General features: G+C 37.9%; 1 protein-coding gene and 1 pseudogene across 5 annotated transcripts in view; one reads left to right on the forward strand and one right to left on the reverse strand.

The window, feature by feature from the left end:
* Window positions 1–16,000, reverse strand: part of Tulp4 (TUB like protein 4) — a 226,818-nt gene that overhangs the window by 128,119 nt on the left and 82,699 nt on the right. The gene's annotated exons all lie outside the window — the stretch shown is intronic.
* On the forward strand, window positions 3,820–4,555 carry LOC144256701 (protein MEMO1-like; annotated as a pseudogene).

A 16,000-nucleotide genomic window follows, 5' to 3' on the forward strand; every position in this document is an offset into this window, starting at 1 on the left:
GAGTTGAACCCAGTGCCTCACACATGCTAGGCAAGCTTTCTACCAATGAATACAATCCCAGCCTTTATCTCCAACATGTCTTTTCAAATTTGCCTGTTTCAATCTCATTGCCTGAACATGCCCCTCTGTGCCGAAATTCTTGTAAAAGCCTTTTACCCAAAGTCCCCCAGCTCCCTTCCAGTCCCTTCTCTTCAACTCAGAACCTACTCGACAAATAAACTGTGGTAAATGCAAGTAAAATTAATTCATCCCCTGCCTTTACAGCTTCAGGGGATGAGCTAACCCCTTACTTGGCATTCAAAGTCTACTCTTCCAGCTTCCTCCCCTGTACCAACAACTCTCCTCACAACTCCTAGTCATCCTCAAAACTCTACCTGCAATACAATGGATCTGAACTCTCCCCTGAAGAACTCCTTTCCTGCCTTATGAACTACTTACACACACTTCTACCCCAACTGCCTATTTCACTCTATGGCAATTAATTATCTGACAATGAACATCTTCAGGGTAATTAATTTATTCTTAATTCATGTTTGTCAACAAGTCACCTCAACAAGTTTTTCATTTTAAGCAACAAAATAAGAGAAAAAAAAACTGACACTCTGTTAAGTATACCTGTTCCAAATATCCCGAATCTATAAGAAGGGAAGTACTGAATTTGTTCACAATGATGCCAGTTAACAAGTAAAGTAACATAATGGAAAGTGTCAGCTTACTAGTACAACAGGATGTGCCCACACAGCCTCTCTTGCTCAGTGGTGACATCACCCATTTGAACAATTGCCAAATGCCTTAGAGATGAACTAAAAGAAGTCAAAACACATTAAAAACTACTCACATTTCACCTTCTATCCTCACTTTTTTTTCTATTAACCAACAAGTATTAAATGTTTCTCCAAGAAGTGCAAATACAGGAAAAAGTAAAACCATAATCCTCTAGTACAATTCTCTAAGTTTGGTGATCGATGTTGCAAAGGCACTTTTTTTTTTTTTAAATCTTTTGTTAGAGACAGGGTCTCACTGAATTGCTTAGGGTCTCGCTAAGTTGCTGAGCCTGGCTTTGAACTTGTGATCCTTCTGCCTCAGCCTTCCAAGTCACTGGGATTAAAGGCATGTGCCACCAACGCCTGGCTGCAAAGGCACTCTTTAGGAAGTGGTGCTGGCTGAGCACCTGAAGGGCCTTCAGGTGAGGATGTCAGAGACACTGGAGACTACAGCCAACTTCCCCAGAACCAGTGCTGCTAAGAGAAGACACTGCTCACGTGTAGCAAGTGCCCACATAAAACAGAACCACTTTAGGAAACCTCTATGTATTTCCATTTGCACAAATACAGTCAAAGGCTTTACTTAGAAGACTGTCACTGTTAGAGAACGTTTCAATGTCCCAAAACAAAGAGATTTCAGTGCCTGCAGGAACTGTAAGAATTATTTGCAGGAATCTGAAATTTGAAGACAGAAGATACACATACTACTGTATTTGAAGATGTTAACAAATGAGTAATGCACTATTTTAAGACTTGTTGTATCTCTCTCAACAAATAGCACTCAATAAAGACACAACTGAACTAATTAAAGAAGCTGTAAACTTGTAGCTGCAAACTGAAAAGGTATTTTCAGATACTGCAGAAAAAGAGAACACATCGAGTATTTTAATAGGTACATGTTCTCAATTTACAGAATACTAAAGTATACATATATATATATAAAATGTTTATTGTTCTATGGCTTCAAAATCTCAAGAAATTACATATAGCTACAGGATCTAGAATCAAAATTGTAAAGCAATCACATCTGCAATAATTTGAGAGAATTAAAGTAGGACATAAGCATCTTTTTAAACTAAATTATAAACCCTAATGGGAAATAAAGACAAAGGAGAAATAAGAAGATTCCATCTAGAATATTAAATATAGCATTTTCCCAATTAATATGCAGGCTTGACATATGATCAAAAATGTGGTGGGAAGAGCCTCCCAGAAGCAGAGATGGGAAACAGCAGCACAAACTACTGAAGCCAGGAGGTACGGGAAAGGAACGGGGCCAGCCACACTGTAGCCATCCCAAGCAGGACTGCTGGCTGGTTCATCCTTCTTTGGGACCTGAAATTTTTTTTCATCAGCTGGAAACTGCTCTCTGCAGCCTGGACTATTAAGAATAAGACAATTTATCAGAAAAATTAAATAGACACAAATACTAAAGGATATTTGCAAGGAAAAACTTATTTGCCTTTTCTTTATAATTTAAATCATAATAACATTTTTAAATAAATAGGTTTATATATTTGTTCTAACTTTAAAATAAAGCTAAGTATAGCTGGGTATGGTGGTGCATGCCTATAATCCCAGCAGGTCAGGAGGCTGAGGTAGGAGGATCACTAGTTCAAACCAGCCTCAGAAATTCAGTGAGGCCCTAAGCAACTCAGCAAGACCCTGTTTCTAAATAAAATACAAAGGGCTAAAGATGTGGCTCAGTGGTTAAGAGCCCCTGAGTTCAATCCCTGGTACCAATCAATCGACCAATTAATTAAAACAAAGTGTGATTATCAGTGATATGGAAGATCTGTGTTGAAGCAGAAGAGTTTTTCTTTAATATTAAAAAAACAAAATTTTAATGAATAGGGAGGACATGATAAATACGACATATAAAAATTCCCTATCCTCCTGAAAATATAGATGACAGATTTAAATTACTTTAAAATTTCAAACTAACAACTGAAAAAATCAAAACTAAAACAATGATATATATATAACTTTATACCCTTTAATTAACAACAACAAAGACTCCACAAGATCCAGAACTTCTAGACTGAAGATGTCTATAGAAAACCTGGTGTGCATTTTACCAATCTTTCCAAAGGAAGTATGGAAACATATGACAAAAAATTTAAATCATTTTAAGTTGTTAATCTTATGAATCCCACTTATAAGACTGAATGTTTAAACAAATAATGACCAAGTGAATACAAAAGTAGATCTTTAATCATACATTACAAATGACAAATTCATCAGCTTTATCAATACAAACAATTCCTGAATTATACAGGTGGCTAAGTTTGTAAAGTCTACAAATATAGTTATAAAACACATATATAAAAGGAAGCATATCAACCTAGAGTCTTCCCCAGGAAATGACACCAGTGTTTCTTCATATCTTAAGAACTCTCACTTGCAACTATATAGCAATACTGTTTTAAATTTACTAGAAGGCCTTTATCTTACGATTGGCTGGCTGCAAACCTGTTGCTGAGCCCCTTTCTTTAGAAGCCAGCACCCTCACTCAGTCTGGCTCCACAGAGAGCAGTCAAGATGGACAGCAACAGTGAGAAACAATCATCTGAGTTGGAAAGACGGAGCAGTAGTCTGGAACAGAAGACAGCTCTGCACTAAGAGAATGGACTTCATCAAGCATCCATGGCCTACCTTACTTGTGGCTTTTCTTGAAGTGCCTACCTAAGTCTGAGCATGTGTGGTCAGCACTACACAACTCTGGATCATCTGCACATGAACATACAAATGCACAGGGACCAAGCACAGTTCGCCCTGTCTGAGCTCTTTAAAAGCACATACAGACGCCACCTCTTCCTGGGCTGGGCCCACGAGTGTCTACTCGCCTAGTGGAGCTGCTCCTGCCACTGCCTCCCCATTCATCCTGGGGTACCACAGATGGCACGGGCACCAAGATGTCCAAGCAAGTGGTCTGTCAGAAGCCAGGAAGACATCACGCGGGAGCTGGTACACGGCCTCAGGACTACAACTGAATGCAACGCTAAAAGGTTGGCTTTCACAAGTACAGTCGACAAAAAAGCCATTACTGCACCCCATGCAGGACACATGTACTGTGGGTCTTGAGCTTCCCATGCTTACAATCAAGGGGGTCCATCTCTTACTTGGAGAATTTTCATCCTTGGGCCTTCTCATCACGTGCCCCTCTCTCCAAGCGCACTTTCCAGTGTGGATACATATATAGGTCACCTCTATATGACCTTCGTATTGACCGAAAGGTTTAAGGAGAGCTTTGGGAAACAGGAATGTTTGAAAGCATGACTCTACAGACAGATGAAGATGAAAACAGTATTGAAATGCCATTTGCCTTATACAGCTAAAGCCATGGAAGGCCACAGGGTGAGTTTACCATTATTCCTGTACCAGTTGGAGCTCTGAGTGAGTCAAAAGAACAGGAATTTAGGAAACTCTTCAGTAAATATCTAGCAGATCTTAATAATCTCTTTGTGGTTTCTCTGATTTCTGCCACTAGGATCAAAGGTTGTTACAGTTCCTATGATGAATCCTGGGAGGAGATTTATAAATCCATTGAACATCTAGATAAAATAGGTATGAGTATTATAGAATAATCAGATCATGTATCTTTTAGCCATTACTTGAAGAAACACCATAATACTATATGTGGAAGGCATCCCATTAGGTTGTTATTAAATGCTATCACAGAGCTCCAAAAGAATGAAATGAATATGAGCTTTTCCCTTTTGAATTATGCCCAGTCAATCCAGTGTAGTTATGCCTTGAGTTATGTAGCTGGAGCACTCACAGTCCACTGAAGCTGAGTCCTGGGGATGCCATCTGTACATACTCAACTCTGCCTAAGGTCCCAGCCTATCTTCTTACCAAAATATTGGTTCTGGTTGGAGGGGATTCTGAAACCTCAAACTAACAGAACTTTCTTCTCTTCTCTTCTAGTAGGTATAGTCCTTAATTTCAGTTCATTAAAAATATTTATATTGGGCTGGGGTTGTGGCTCAGAGGTAGAGCGCTTGCCTAGCATGCTTGAGGTACTGGGTTCGATCCTCAGGACCACATAAAATAAAAAATAAAGATATTGTGTCCACCTATAACTAAAAAATAAATACTAAAAAAATACTTTATAGTTTTGGGCAGTGGAAGGAAGGCTGGTATCAAAAAAATTTTGATTATAAAAGGTGACAATATAAGGCCTAGTTGTGACAGAGAGTTTTTTGAAAGTAACTTGTAAAGCATTTACCATATCCTAAATTTATACCCTTTGCAGACTTGTGCATATATATTCTGCTTTCAGAATATTATTGCAAATTGTACACAAACAAAAAGGAGTGAAAGCTTTTTACTCAAGAAATTGCATTTATAAATGATCTGTATCAGAATATAACAAACCTCTAGTTATAGACAATTACTACATTGGCCAAAAATATATTTTAAAATGTTCAACATCGTTAGCAATTAGGGAAATGCAAATCAAAACTGCTCTGAGTTAGAATCTCACTCCAGTTAGAATGACAGCCACCAAGAATACAAACAATAATAAATGCTGAAGAGGATGTGGCGAAAAGGAAACTTTTATACTGTTGGTGGACTGTATATGAGTAAAGCCACTATAGGAATCAATATGGAGGTTCCTCAAAAGACTGACTAGGCAAGGAACCACCATATGACCCAGCTATACCACTCCTCAGTATTTATCCTAAAGGATCAAAGTCAGCATACTACAGTGACACACGCATGCATACCTAATTTAGCAGGACAATTCACAATAAACAAACTATGGAACCAGCCTAGATATCCACCAATAGATCAACAAGTAAAGAAAATGTGGCACATATACACAATGGAGTTTTATTCAGCCATAAAGAAAAATGAAATTATGTCATTTGCAGGAAAATAGTTAGAACTTGAGATTGTGGTGTTAAACAAAATAAACCAAACTCAAAACCTCAAGGGTCCGATATTTTCTCATATGTGGAAGCTAGAAAGGAAAAAGAAAGGTCAGGATGGAGGAGGTCTCATGAAAATCAAAGGGCAATCAGTAGAGGAAAAGTAGCAGGGAGAGGTCAGAGGAGAGAGAAGGGGAAACACTAAGAAATCATAGTCTAATATTTTTATATAGTGTACATGTATGAATATATGATAACAAATCCCATCATTATGTATAGCTATAGTGCATCAATTTTTTTAAAAAGGTAAAAAGAAAAAAAGCTGGAGAAGTGAAAATATGGTGTTAGGTAAAGCCTCTCTGAAGAAGTCACCTTAAGGAAGGTAAAATCTAAGTGTCAGGAAGGCAGAACCAGTCGGGGCATACAGTCAACATCATGGCCCTCAGCCCAAAGGCAGGGGCAAGCTTGGTTTGCTTCAGGAGGACTCACCTCAGAGACAAGGGACAGAGAATGAAGTCAGAGGCACAGTGATCCAGAGAGGTCTTGTGGCCATAATTAGGAGTTAAGAGACCAGTGGAGAGGGCTAAGAAAGTCAGAGGGCTTCTGAGGGGATGCCTGGATGCCTCAAAAACATTACTGTGGTCATTATGTAGGATAAAGGAAAGTCAGAAGAGAAGCCAGTGGGCAAGGTCAGTGCACTAACCCAAATGAAGTGGTAAGCAGACCAGGGCTAGGCGCAGAATGGGCAAGTGAAGGGACTAGGAATATGTATATATATTTCATATTTATAATTTTACATGCATATGCTTATGGGTCATGGCAACTTTTAAATGAGAAAGGTTTTATTTATATGAAATATGTAAACTTCTATTTTTCAATTAATTATAATGCAATGAAGTTAAAAACTATGCCTAAGATAATTTTTCTTAATCCAGAGGATACCTGGGAATATTTTAATACCCTTAGGATCATATCACTAATATCAACTGCAGTTCAGGAAAATAAGTATTCCCAATTCATTGAAAGCCATATAAATGGTATTTTATTGAAATGGCTTATTTTAGGAAAAAGCGCAACAAAAAGGTACTTGCCACAAAAAAAAAAAAAAAAAAGCCCTGACATTTCTACAATCTAGATTTCAGAAGAAACTACTTTATCTTGCACGTCTGATGCAGTGGTGGTCAGATTTTGCATCTAATTTTTGAAAAAACAATATGCACACACATTATAAAAATTGAATGCTAACTTATCAGATTCCTAAGTCATGAGGAAAGGGTGAACTTAAGTTTTGGGGAAGGAAGAAAGGGAAAAAGGGGCTGAAGGCATTTTTCAGCTGAAGTTTAATGTCTAGATTAGTCATAAATCATTAAATACTCTGCCTAAATGGAACTTTGCAGTTCAAAATACTGGAATTTTTAGTACTAAAATTAACCAAGCATAGAACTATAGATCCTTTTTATACCTGATAAGCTAAACAAGAATGACAAGTCATATAATTTTATTAGTATTTTCTCCATGTACCTCAGTTTACTGGCATTTTAATTTTAAAGCAAACTATTTGTTCCAACAGATAAAAATAAAAATTTACAAGGCTAGTAAGCCTCCATCAGTCTTTTTCTCACTGTCTTAGTCAGTTCAGGCTGCTGTAACAAAGTACCACAGACTGAATAGTTAATAAACAACAAAAAAGTCTCTTTCAGTTTTGGAGAGGAACCTCTTTGGGGTTGCAGATGGCCACCTTCTTGTTTACTCACATGGTACAGAAAGGATGAAGGAGCTCTCTGGGGCCACTAATCCCATTCAGGAAGACTCTACCCTTATGACCCAATTACCTCCTGAAGGCCCCAAGTTCTATCATTACTGAGGTTAGGATTTCCATATATAAATTTGGGGGACACACAAACACTCAGGCCATAACATTTACAGCCCTTTTCCCAGAATTAATGTGAGTTGTGTTTGGCTCGGTAGGAAACACAAAAAAGGAAATAGCATACCAACAAGTTAAATGGACAAAGTTCAGGAAATCTAAATCATATTACCATCTTGGACCCAGCTTCAATCTAAATCTGAGTTCTTCACTGCATATATATTGTATTAGTAATCTAGAGATAAGTATTCTAGAGATAAAGTATACAGGATCATGTATGCAAGTGATACCCAAATATAATGCCAGTTTACATAAGAGACTTGGGCATCTGTGGATTTGGTTTCCAAGGGGTCCTGGATCCAATCTCCTATTTTGTAAACATTGAGGGACAACTGTATATGTACATCAAACCATTGTGCTGATGACATCAGATAATTTTGAAGAAGTTTCCTCAAATTTAAGTGTTAACCCCAACACATAATAAAAGCTACAAGTACATACATATATGTCTCTATGTGTATATAAATATATGCATATGTCTATATACACACAATATATGTATATATCTATGTATTTATTTTTAATCCCATTTTCCACTATAGTAGCCTAGCAGTTATAATTTAAGAAACTTCTTCTTGGGTCTTGGAATCAAACACTTTCCTAGACATTCATGTAAGAAATAAATTATCCTATTAAATCCTCACAACAACCCTACGTAATTTTGTAAACCTGATGAAGAGTGGACCTTTTAAGGAACCATGGTGAAGAGCTTATAGCTAGTGGGTGATAGAACACAGAGTGAATTCGAGATCTCACTCCAAATCCTATGCTCTTTATGCCACGGTGCCTTCTACTCACCCTTCGAAAGGTCAGAAAACATATATATTAGAGTTTGGATATGAAGTGTCCCCCAAAGATTCTTGTGTTAAAGGCTTGGTTCCCAACGTAGTTATGTTCAGAGGTGGGGACCTGTGGAACTGCTTGGATCATGAGAACTCAGGCCTCATTAGTGGATTAATCCATTAGTGAACTCATAATCTGATGACATTATGAGATGTGATAGAAATTGCAGGGGGTGGGGACTCAATGGAGGAAGTGTGTCACTGGAGCATGCACTGGAAACCCCACCACCACCTTTCTTGGCTAACATGAGGTGAGCAATTTTGCTCTGCCACACCCTTCCACCATGATATTCTGCCTCAGTGCAGACCCATTGCAATGGAGCCAGCAGACCATGGACTGAATCTTCTCAAACTGTGAGTCAAAATAAATCTTGCCTTTTTAATTGTTTATGTCAGGTATTTTGTCACTGTTAAGAAAACCTGACCAATACAACGGGCAACTGAGCATGCAGTCTTGTGTTTCCATTTTAAGGTATTAAATATGAAATCTAAGACACATTATATAATTAATTATTATTCTAGAAACCTTTCATGCTTAAGCTACCAAGTTGGCTATATAATTAAAGCATTGAATGGATCAGCAATGTGGGAATATTTTATTATCCTCAAACAACCCTGGCTTATAAATAAAACACTAATATTCAGGATTCATATCTAAATGTGTACAAATGAACAAGAAAAGTGAAGATGCGACTCATATTGATCAATACTGAAAATTTTTATAAACTAATCTTTTATTTAAAAGTGCAAAAGATTCTCAGGCATGCTTTTAAAATGGAACCTTAAAATTCATTGACTCTTTAGTCTCATTTCATTTGTGCCACCTTTTGGGACAGCTCAGCAGTCCCTCAAAGTCTCCAATTTACATAAGTGATAAATCAGAGAAGCAAAATGTACACATGTTCCTAAAGAAATAATAGAAGACAACAAGTATACACTCAGCAAACAAGAAGTGGTGAATGACCGCAGGATCTCAAAGAGCTGCACTAGAGGAAGAACGCCAGGGAACTGTGCCCAAGTCCCTGCAAGTCCACATCCAGAGTGGGGCCCTAGGGAGAATGTAGGACACTCACTCAAGGAAACTCAGGGAACACCTTAATACAACTAAAGTAATAGGTGCACTTATGAGCTTCCCTATAAGTTATGTACAGTACTGTTCTAGGTTTATTTATTTTGGTGTCTAATAAATTATAAAACAATTCTGATAAATATCTTACCCCAAAATACATTTTCTCTAGTCACCAAGTTACCAAGGAGACTGACTGTGCGTGCCACCAAATAAAATTCCAGATCCTGAATATGCCCTATTGTCCATACAGTGAGTTCAATTCACCTCTCAGGAGCAAACCCACATCAACTAAGCTCACTTGGATTCAATCCTATACCTGAGCATGGGGAATTCCCACCCATCCAGAATGGTTCACACCTGCCTAAGAGCTGTCATCAGGATTCACATGAGGAAAAGTAAGGCTATACCTACCGGAAAGAGGCCTACAGGGAAAGCCATGCTATTTAGGATGTGCTATTTAGGATGTTCTGTGATCATTCCCTTCCCCAAGGACACTCCCTACATCTGACTTTCAAGCTCACCTGGTCCCTCTCTAGGACTGGCTCTGCCCCAGAGCAATGATTTGGGACTGCAGCTCAAGCTCATCTTCCAGCCTGTGAGCCTCACGATTCCCCACCAAAGGTGCAGCACAGTATGACTGTCTCAATGTCTTGAACATTAAACCAGCTACTGTTACATGGAAAAGTACGTCACTAAATTCTCCAGAGGAACAGGGATGAAATGGTCACTGTCCAATCCTGGAGCAGTTTGCACTTCTGCCAGTACTTCTGTAGCATAGACTGACTCACAAGGAGCCAACTGGAGCTACGACGTGCACTTCAACAAATTCACTGCATGAGAATGTTCAACCTAAGATTAACTATAATGTTATGTTCACCAAATTCTGGTGCCTTTAAATCTACAATTTTAAGTATCAGATTTTTATTATTCTGTTCATTACACCCCAAAGCATGATTTGTATTAAAGTGCTCCCTACAGGTGCTCCCAAGGCAGCCTGCATTTTCTGTACCACAGTGACCACTCTGTTGTTAGTGCTAGCTGAATTCTGTCTTCCTCCACCAGGCTGCAGGTTGTAGGAGGGAAGACGCTATAAGGTATATTATTCCATTCATTCCCTGATCCTAATGCAGAGACTTGATCTCCCCTCTGGAAACCACCATTCCCTTCTCTCAGTCTACCTGCTTGAAGAGGGACAACTCAGGACATCTACCCTACTCCAGGATGCACATGGATCAGGCTTGGCCAACTGGAGCACTGCCTCCCTGGAAACTGGTCCAGGTTAGGATACATGATTAACCCCACATGGTAAGAGTCAAGCCCAAGACTTTTACTAAGAGCGAGCAGCCTCCGGGTTAATCTCTCAATCTCTCTGAGTGAGAAATAAGAGATCATGTTGAAGAGCCTGTCTGAGAGTAAAGCCAATAGACAGAAGCAGACTCGGAGAAACACCAGGTCCTGATGGCTCAAACTCGAATATCGTCTGGGTGTCTTCAGTTCCATGAGCCAATACATTCCTTTGATTAGCTGCTTATACCAACTGGAGTAGTTTATCTGTGCTTGCAACCAAATATGTCACGATTAAAAAAATCTGTGTTTATCATTCATCCCTGTAACCACACCACTTGCCAAGGAGGTAACACACAGAAGCTGAATATTTTTTTCAAATGAATCGAAAGAAAACTTAGGTCAAAATATTTTACATACTGATTTTTTGTAAAAAAAAAAAAAAAAGTAATAGTAAAAAAAATCACCAAGCTCTTTACTAGGAAAAAAATGTGAAAAGTTAACCTTCCAGGCACAAATCTGTTCCAGAAAAGCCTTCCATTTCCTGTAGTTAGTTATCATAAATCCAAGCAACTTAAATAAATTTCAGAGTAAATGAAAATCCTGGTATTTCATACCAGATTAAGTTAATTCTGTGGTGCCCACTGACTGCCATGTGGCAACAGAAATTGTTCTGCACTTTTGATCATTATAAAGAGACAAGGGCTACCTCAAGAAAACATATGACTCTGGGAATTTAAGAATTTTAATGGCACCTTTTTTCTTTCTTATTATTTACTTATTTTTGCATTGTGATTCTTAATACACCATTATACCATAATTTATCAAATCTGTTTGTACATAAGGTATGTTGACACCAAATTCACATCTTCATACATGTGTTTTGTATAATGATGAGGGTCTCCTTTCACCATCCATGCTATTCCCCTTCTCCTTCCCTTTCCCTTCCACCCCTATTCCCTATCTAGAGGTAATCTTCCTCCCTTGCTCTCCCTCCCAACCCCATTTTGAGTCACTCCCCTTTATATCAGAGAAGACATTCGGCATTTGTTTTTTGGGGATTGGCTAACTTCACTTAGCATAATCTTCTCTAATGCCGTCCACTTCCCTGCAAATGCCATGATCTTATTCTTTTTTATTGCTGGGTAATATTCCATTGTGTATAAATGCCACATTTTTTTTTAATCCATACATCCACTGAAGGACATCTAGATTGGCTCCAATTTAGCTATTGTGAATTGTGCTGCAATAAACATTGATGTGGCTGTGTCCCTGTAATATGCTGTTTTTAGGTCCTTTGGGTATAGTCCAAGAAGAGGAAAGCTGGGTCAAATGGTGGTTCCATTCCCAGTTTTCAAAAGAATCTCCATATTGCTTTCCAAAGTGGCTGCACCAATTTGCAGTCCCACCAGCAGTGTAGGAGTGTACCTTTTTCCCGCATCCTCGCCAACACTTGTTGTCTGTCTTCATAATAGCTGCCACTCTTACTGGAGTGAGATGGTATCTTAGTTTTAATTTGCATTTCTCTGATTGCTAGAGATGATGAGCATTTTTTTGTATATTTGTTGACTGATTGTCTATCCTCTTCTGAGAATGTCTGTTCAGGTCCTTGGCCCATTTATTGATTGGATTATACGGGGGGTTTTTTTGGTGCTTATCTTGTTGAGCTCTTTATATACCCTAGAGATTAGAGCTCTATCTGATGTGTGAGGGGTAAAAACTTGTTCCCAGGATGTAGGCTTCCTATTCACCTCACATATTATTTCTTTTGCTGAGAAAAAAACTTTTTAGTTTGAATCCATCCCATTTGTTGATTCTTGGTTTTAATTCTTGTGCTATAGGAGTATTATTAAGGAAGTTGGGGCCTAGCCCCACGTGATGGAGATTAGGGCCTACTTTTTATTCTATTAGACGCAGAGTCTCTGGTTTAATCCCTAGATCCTTGATCCATTTTGCGTTAACTTTTGTGCATGGTGAGAGACAGGGATTCAATTTCATTTTGTTGCATATGGATTTCCAGTTTTCCCAGCAGCATTTGTTGAAGATGCTATCCTTTCTCCAGTACATGCTTTTGGCACCTTTGTCTAATATAAGGTAGTTGTAATTTTATGGGTTAGTCTCTGTGTCCTCTATTCTGTACCATTGGTCTACTGGCCTGTTTTGGTGCCAGTACTATGCTGTTTTTGTTACTATTGCTCTGTAGTTTAAGGACTGGTATAGTGATACCACCTATTTCACTCTTCCTGCTTAGAATTGCTTTAGCTACTCTGGGTCTCTTATTTTTCTAGATGAATTTCATGATTGCTTTTTCTATTTCTATGAGGAATGCCATTGGGATTTTGATCAGAATTGCATTGAACCTGTATAGTGCTTTTGGTAGTATGGTCATTTAAATAATATTAATTCTGCCTATCCATGAGCAAGGTAGATCTTTCCATCTTCTAATTCTCTCTTTAGGGTTCTATAGTTTTCATTTCAAGTCTTTTTTTAGGTTGATTCCCAAGTATTTTTTTTTTTTTTTGAGGATATTGTGAATGGGGTAGTTTCCTCATTTCCTTTTCAGATGATTTGTCACTGATATACAGAAATGCTTTTGATTTATGGGTGATGATTTTATATCCTGCCACTTTGCTGAATTCATTTACTAGTTCTAGAGGTTTCTTGGTATAGTTTTTTGGGTCTTCTAGGTATAGAATTATATCATCAGCAAATAGTGCTAGTTTAAATTCTTCTTTTCCTATAGTTATTCCTTTAATTACTTTCGTCTAATTGCTCTGGCCAGTGTTACAAGAACTGTGTTGAAAAGAAGTGGTGAGAGAGGGCATCCCTGTCTTGTTCCAGATTTTAGAGGGAATGCCTTCAGTTTTTCTCCATTTAGAATGATGCTGGCCTGAGGCTTAGTGTAGACAGCTTTTACAACGTTGAGGTAAGTTCCTGTTGTCCCTAGTTTTTCTAGTGTTTTGAACATAAAGGAGTGCTATATTTTGTCAAATGCTTTTTCTGCATCTATCGAGATAATCATATGGTTCTTATCTTTAAGTCTATTGAGGTGATGAATTACACTTATTGATTTCTGTATGTTGAACCAACCTTGCATCCTGGGGATGAATCCCACTTGATCATGTTGCACGATCTTTTTGATATGTTTTTGTATCCGATCTGCCAGAATTTTATTGAGGATTTTTGCATCTATATTCATTAAAGATATTGGTCTGAAATTTCCTTTCTGAGGTGTCTTTGTCTGGTTTTGTAATCAGGGTGATACTGGCCTCGTAGAATGAATTTGGAAGCACTCCCTCTTTTTCTATTTCCTGAAATAGATTGTAGAGTATTGGAATGAATTCTTCTTTAAAGGTCTTGTAAAACTTAGCTATATATCCATCCGGTCCTGGGCTTTTCTTGGTTGGTAATCTTTTGATGGCTTCTTCTATGACTCAAGGAAATTATTGATGCCTTTACTATCTTCTATTTTATTAGAGTATAAGGTTTCAAAATAATTTCTACTCATCTTCTGTATTTCTGTAATGTCTGTTGTGATATTGACTTTTTCATCCCGTATGCTAGTAATTTGGGTTCTCTTCCTTCTCTTCATTAGCATGGCTAAAGGTCTGTCAATCTTATTTATTTTTTCAAAGAACCAACTTTTAGTTGACAAAAACTTTTTCAATGGTTTCTTTTGTTTCAATTTCATTGATTTCAGCTCTGATTTTAATTATTTCTTTCCTTCTACTGCATTTGCTGCTGATTTGTTCTTTTTCTAGGGCTTTGAGATGTAGTGTGAGGACATTTATTTGTTGGCTTTTTCTTCTTTTAAGGAATTAACTCCAGCAATGAATTTTTTCCTCTTAGTACTGCTTTCATAGTGTCCCAGAGATTTCGATATGTTGTGTCTGTTTTCATTTATCTCTAAGAATTTTTTAATTTCCTCCTTGATGTCTTCTGTAACCCATTGTTCATTCAGTAGCATATTGTTCATTCTCCATGTGATGTAGGAATTTTTCTTCCTTATTTTATCATTGATTTCCAATTTCATTCCATTATGATCAGATAAAATACATGGTAGTATCTCTACTCCTTTGTTATTTGCTAAGAGTTGCCCTGTGACATAATATATGGTCTATTTTTGAGAAGGATTAAATGGCTCCTTTTTTCTACACACACAAAAAATAAGACAGCTTCAAAACCCTTCCAGCCTGTAAGCCTCACTATTCCCCAAGGAGCTGGAACAAAACACAAGTCTCCTCCTACTGGTCTGGTCCCCTGTCCATCACCAAGTCCCTGCTCCTATAGAGCTTATAGTCAAATAGAAATGACAAAGTGTCAAATACTCTCATTACCAATCAATCGGTCTGATGAATTCTTAAAATTAAGAATATTCAAAAAGAAATTTGTATACATACGTGAACATTTAATTTTTTAAAAAAGACTCAAAAGAGCAGTTTAGGAACTATATACTAAAAGTAGGAAATAAAAGTAACTAGGAGAAAGACCACCTCATTTAAAATTTTTTTAATTTTATTTATTTATTAGTATGTGGTGCTGAGGATTGAACCCAGTGCCTCACAAGTGCCAGGTGAGCGTTCTGCCACTGAGCCATGACCCCAGCGCAAGACCACTTCAATTTTAAGATTAAGAAAACTAGCCAAAAAGTAGCTGATTGAAGGCCACTGACCTACTGACTCTGGGAGTCTCCTCCTACTGGTCTGGTCCCCTGTCCATCAGTGCACACTAGCTCAGCATAAATGCACTGGCCCCATGACTCCTGTCTTCATTTTGCATGGTCTATCATTTCAAAAAGCAAGTGAATCCCTGCAATATTATTTTCAACTTTTCAGCTGCAGAAAAGAACCTGCTTTCTTCCAGCCTCTGGATAGGGTGAGCTCATTTACAAAGGAGGGCCTTTCACACAAATCCTCAACAGCAGAAAGGTATTTGAGGAACTAGTTTTCATCCCTGCACCCATGTCACACACAAATGTCTTCACTCTCTCCTCAATTTGAGTCAGGAAGAAAAGTCTAAATTTTATAGCCTGTAACATCATTTCAATAACTTCAGCCCTGCAATCAAATGGACAGAATTCTAAAACACTAATGACACTTGGACTCTGAGCAAAACAATGAAATCAGGAAGAAATCATCTTAAACAAAATGATCCACTTAACAGACAAGAATCTCCAAAGGGGGATTAGTACTAGGGACTAACTCAAAATAGATCAAGAAATCAAAGGGTTAAAAAAA

The sequence above is a fragment of the Urocitellus parryii genome, chromosome 8 (assembly GCF_045843805.1).
Source record: "Urocitellus parryii isolate mUroPar1 chromosome 8, mUroPar1.hap1, whole genome shotgun sequence".
NCBI classification, from domain to species: Eukaryota; Metazoa; Chordata; class Mammalia; order Rodentia; family Sciuridae; genus Urocitellus; species Urocitellus parryii.